Consider the following 6,000-nt stretch of genomic DNA (forward strand, 5'->3'; position numbering starts at 1 on the left):
TTCAGCTCCCTGCATGGTATCTTTTTTAAACTAATTAATTTATTTATTGGCTGTGTTGGGTCTTCATTGCTGCACATGGGCTTTCTCTACTTGCAGCGAGGGGTGGCTACTCTTCCTTGTGGTGCATGGGCTTCTCACTGAAGTAGCTTCTCTTGCTGTGGAGCACAGGCTCTAGGCACGTGGGCTTCAGTAGTTGTGGCACATGGCTCAGTAGTTGTGGCACACAGGCTTAGCTGCTCCATGGCATGTGGGATCTTCCTGGTCCAGGGCTCGAATCCATGTCCCCTGAACTGACAGGCAAATTACTAACTACTGTGCCACCAGGGAAGTCCCCCTGCATGGTATCTAATTAAAGACGGACAAACATAGACACACATTGACATATTAAAATGTACGTATAGTTCATCTTGGAGCAAAAACATGAATACAATGTAAGATATGTGTGTATGAATTGAGCACCACAGATATTGATTTTATAAAAGGGTAATAAACTTGGCATAATCCTCCTCCAGTCAAACCCATTGGAAAAAAATCCACATTATATTGGGTTGGCCAAAATGTTAGTTTGGGATTTTCTGTAAGGTGTTTTAAAATAATTGGCACTATTGAAATATTTCATTTTCACGAAGAAATAAATTCTGAATATATTCAATTGTGTTTCTACAAGGTACACTGTCAGACTATTTTGTTTGAAAAATGAATTATTTTATTATTCATTGGACACTATTTTCTTCTCTGGAATTTGAACAATTAATTGTTACATAAGAGGAAAATCAAGTGCTTTCAAATATGGATATCTTTTCAAGTAAAAAGTCTAAAGCTTAGCATATTTAATAATATTCATTAATATTTTGTTAATAAATACACATTGATAAATCAAACTCTTGGTTTTGATTCTAAATTATAGATAAAAGCATGCCATGCCTAAAATCAGTAATATTGATTTATTTAACTTTATATATTATCAGAGATTGAAAATTTTTTAATGGCAGTAGAGCTCTTTAATAAGTTCTCCAGATGTCCCAGTTATTAACCTAAATCAAGGTAATGTAGGAACTTTATTATTCAAGACAATTGATGTCGATGTTAAGGAACAATGGAGAATTTAATTGAAATATAAAAATTAATGAAAAGACTAATAGACAAACAAAATAATATTTAACATATGCACTAATGATTTTAACCTCTTGGATATATTAAGAAGATTTTTAAAATTTAATTTTAGGTCTCATATTTCCACTAAGAAATCATGAGAATGCTGAAATAGCATACTCAACTAATTAGCTTATAAAAACACTATATCATATGAATATTTTACTAATCCGATGAATAATAATTGCACAGCTTCTCCCCAGTGTTCCTTGTGTCAATGCCTTATCCTGAAACATTTTTTTGTGATGATAATATAGTCTATTATCTTAAAATTTAGAATGTAATTAATATAAAATTTTAAATTTTAATTTATTACATGTTTATCTCTAAATCTTAGGAAATTTAAAATAATATATATGTACTTGAAAAAGCATAATTCTGCTATATCTTTTTCTATATATAAATACAATCAAAAGCAGATAAGGAAAAGGAAATATCAGTCACCATAATGGGATACCATCCCTTTTTCTAGTCCCAGATTCAAGTGAGTCTTTAGACCCAAAGCACTGACTGAAGGAGTAGCTGGATCCACTTGAGAACTACACAGTGTGACAGCAAATATATAGAGTATAGGTTCCCCCATTGTTTTCCCAGAGGAATTTAGGTCCATTTATATAAGTGAGTGTTCATTTAGGAAAGACACTCGCACGTATTTTGAAGGTGCATATACAGGTTCTGATCTATCACTGACAACAGAGGACCCAAAGTGTCATTATGCCTCCCCACCCACACACACACATTTGAGTGACTTACAGAGTCTAGGAGATAAGTAATACCCTGCATCAAATAGCTCCTGTGAGTCAGTGGACACACCTAAGTTTCATTTTCCTGTTCACTGCATGCTCTGAATTAAAGTCTATTCTGTTCCTGCCTGACAAACCATAAAAATAAGATTCCAAAGTTTCAAACATTTCCAGGTAATTTAATTGAGTGCCAGAACAAACTAAAGAAAGTTTAGAGGAATAGAAAAATATTCACAACCCAACAAGAGAAAATTTAGTTTTTGGCATCTAATAAAATATTACATGCATGCAAAGAAGCTTGAAAATACAATCCATAATGAGAATAAAAAATAAATTAGTAGAAATAGACCCAAGATTAACACGGATAGTAGAATTAGTAAACAAGGATATTAAAAGTTAATATAACTATATTGAATATGTTCACGATGGCAGAGAAATATAGATTTATTATGTGAAGTAGGAAAACGGAAGATATTTTTAAAATAACCAAACTGAGATTCTATGGATGAAAAATATAGTGTCTAAGATGACAAATGCACTGAAATTGACTGGCAGCAGATTAGACACTGGAGGAAAGAAGTTCAGTTAGTGAATGTGAAGACAAAACAGAAGAAACTATCAAATTTGGAATTGAGAATTTTAAAAAATTGACTTAAAGGTAAAATCAAAGTAGTAGTGTACTTTGGGAAATTTTGAGCAGACTGGAATACTAAAATGTACTTAAATATTTCAAACATAATTAGAGTCCCTGAAGGATTGCAATGAGAAAGAAAGATATAAAAATATTTGAAGTAATAGTGTCTAAGAATTTTCCAAATTGGTAACAACTATAAATTCATAGAACCAAGAATATTAATGAAACTCAAACACTAAAAAGATGAAAAAAACTACACCAAGTTAATTCATAATCAAATTGCTTAAACTAATGATGAAGAGATTAGCCAGAAAATAAAGACAACTTACATCCAAAGGAACAAAGATGGGAATTAAAGCAGAATTCTTCTCAGAAACAACGCAAGGCAGAAAACTCATTTAAAGTATTGATAGAAACAAAGCAAAACAAAAATTTGGCTACTTGTACCCTATACCCAGAGATAGTATCTTTCAAATACAAAGATAAAAGTAAAGCCTTCTTAAACATACAAATCTTGAAAGAATTACATACTCAAGTGAAGACCTGCACTACAAGGAAGGTTAGGAATAGAAATGATAACAGATAGATATCTGATGTACACAAAGAAATGAAGTGCAGCAAAAATGATAAATGTGTGGGAACATATAAGCCACTCATTGTTCTTATTGTTTAAATGTCTTTAAAATATATTTGACAGCTTTAAGCAAATGTAATACAGTGCACAGTGGGCTTAATGCAATATTGAAATGTATTCACCAATGACACAATAATACAAATAAGTTACTGGTGCAAGGTTCTTACTCTAGAGTTTAAGTAGTATAATTAATTGAGGTAAGCTGAATGGTTTAAGATGTTGTAATAGTCAAAATTCCAAAATGGTACCCAAATTTCCTACTCTTCGTTGTATGAGCCCTATAAACTCCCTTTTTTTTTTGAGTGAAGACAGGACTTATCAATATGATGGATATTTTTCTCTTGAGCAGGCTACGTATATGGAATCCCCATCTGGATCTGATTTAGATTTTGGACTTTGTTTTGATGAGATGATGCTATTTGGTTGCGTGGAAGGAAATTGGGGTCTTAGGGCTGATGCTGTATAGAATTCTACTGTTGAGAACTTTGGAAACAGATGACCGTATTTTGCATTTTAGAGAAGAATTGCGGGCCCACAAAGTAAGCTGTGGGAGGCAGAATTCTAAGATGGTCCCCAAGATTTCCAGCCCCTAATGTATGTGCCTTGTTTAATCTCCTTCCCTTGAGGGTGGGCAGGACTTATGAATATGACGTGATTGTGGCTCACTTTATTCCTTTACCTTGCGTAGCAAAGGTGATGAGATAAGTCACTCCCATGATGTAGTGATGTTATATAAGATTTCTTTATAGCAGACTGGAATGAGATTCTCCTGTTGGCCTAGAAGGAGTAGCTTCCTTGTGATAGGGCCATCTGCTTCTTATAGTTGAAAGCAACTCAGGACGACAGCTGGCAAGAAAATGAAGACTTCGGTTTTACACCCTCTTGGAACTGAATTTTGCCAACAACCTGAACAAGCTTGAAAAAGGATCCCAAGCTCAAAACAGGAACATAATCTGCCTGACACCTTGATTTCAACCTATTGAGACCCTAAGTAGAAAACCCATTACTTGTAGAAATGACAATAAATGGATATTTACTTAGGTAAGCCTCTAAATTTGCAGTACCTTATTATGCAGCAAACTAAACTAATATATGTGTGTATCATAACCCAAAACTAGCCACTGAAAAACATTAAATGGAATTATAGATTGACTTCTTAACCTCAGCACTATTAATAAGTTGGGCCAGATTAATATTTGTTGAGAAGGGGCTGTCCTGAACCTTGTAGGATGCATACCAGCATCACTCTTTCTATCTATCATCTGTCCGTTTATGTTTTGCACTTCAGTTAAATGCTATCTTTAAATAATCTAATTAACTTGGAATTTTTATGATCCTACTGTCATTATGCTATGTTTTTTTCACAGCTGGCAAACACAAAATATTGATCTTCTAATCTCTATGGAGACAATAGAGTAGGTCTTCTTTTAGATCATCTCCTCCCCTCCCTATGATGCTCTTTCTCATTCTGATTAATTTTGAGATAAGGTGACTAAGTTTTTCAAGGTATAATTTGTTCAATTAACCTCCTTTATGTTTCTATAAACTCTTGAGTTCGGAGCTGCATCACTAAAGCACTAAGCCTCCCATATTCTGGTAAATATTTGCTAGCTATCAGCATTTTAATTTGATGAGTGCTATTATTTCTGCTGCTTTTTATTCTGTTTTTGGCCAGCTTTTGGTTTGTTCATCATCTTGATTTTTCTCAGAAGGAACTCTAGCTCTGGATTTACTCTACCATCGTACACATACAGGCACATATTTTTTGATGTTTCCATTGTGATGTCACTATGTAAGTACTACAGTTTTCAATTTTACATCTTTTTAAAATTCTGATTTTATTTACTCTTAATATATTTTATGGCATTTATATTTTTATAGTTTATTATTCAACAACTTTGTTCAAAAGTATATTTTTTAATTTTCACGATTCCAATACTCAGATTCCTGTTGCAAACAGATCACTCGGTGTCTGAGATTTATCCATATATCTGGCTACTTCTTTCAGATCTCTTTGAAATCTGCAATAAACCTTAGAATATAAGCATTAATTATGAGAAAAATCCAAGTATAGGATTATATTTTTGACCATTGTTTAGTGGGAAACATCTCATCATTAGAAACTTCTTTTTCTCAAGAAAAAAGTATAAAAAATGCATTTTCAAAAGAGCTAAAATTGTCATAATTTGTTTTGTAGGATTATAATTTAGGGTAAATGAGAGGAAGCAAATATAAAATCTCAAAATTCAAATATCAAATCATTCAATTTAGGGATTATTTACATATATTTATATTATTTAACCCCTTCTCTGTTGAAAATGTTTAGAATCTTATAAACCACCTTAATTTAAATTATGTGCCTTGTAAGATGTTATATATAAATAAATATAAATATACTCATCATATTATATATACATACTTAATATAGACATTTAAAACTATATAAGCAAGGACGGAGTTAGAAGGCAAAAAGTTTTATAAAGCATGGGAAAATTTTAGCATTTGTTTCCATCAACAGATTCACAGGAAGGGAGGCAAATATCAGGCCTTAAATTTATAAAAGAAGCAAAAGATTATGCTTTGATATATACAATTCCAGGCTTACCACACACTAAGGAAGCAGTATCTGCCCCCTCCACACACAAACACACACACAGAAAGTGATTGGAAGGAACCTTAAACACAAAGGTTTGCATTGCTTGTGGAACTCATCCAGCTACTTCACATTGCAGTAGAATTTGGATGGACTTCATTTTCTTAAACTGCAAATGCATATTCTCATTAGGTTGAAATTGTCTATGTGGATTACCATGACAAGTAAATATACATATTTTTGC

Source organism: Hippopotamus amphibius, chromosome 14, assembly GCF_030028045.1.
Source record: "Hippopotamus amphibius kiboko isolate mHipAmp2 chromosome 14, mHipAmp2.hap2, whole genome shotgun sequence".
NCBI lineage: Eukaryota > Metazoa > Chordata > Mammalia > Artiodactyla > Hippopotamidae > Hippopotamus > Hippopotamus amphibius.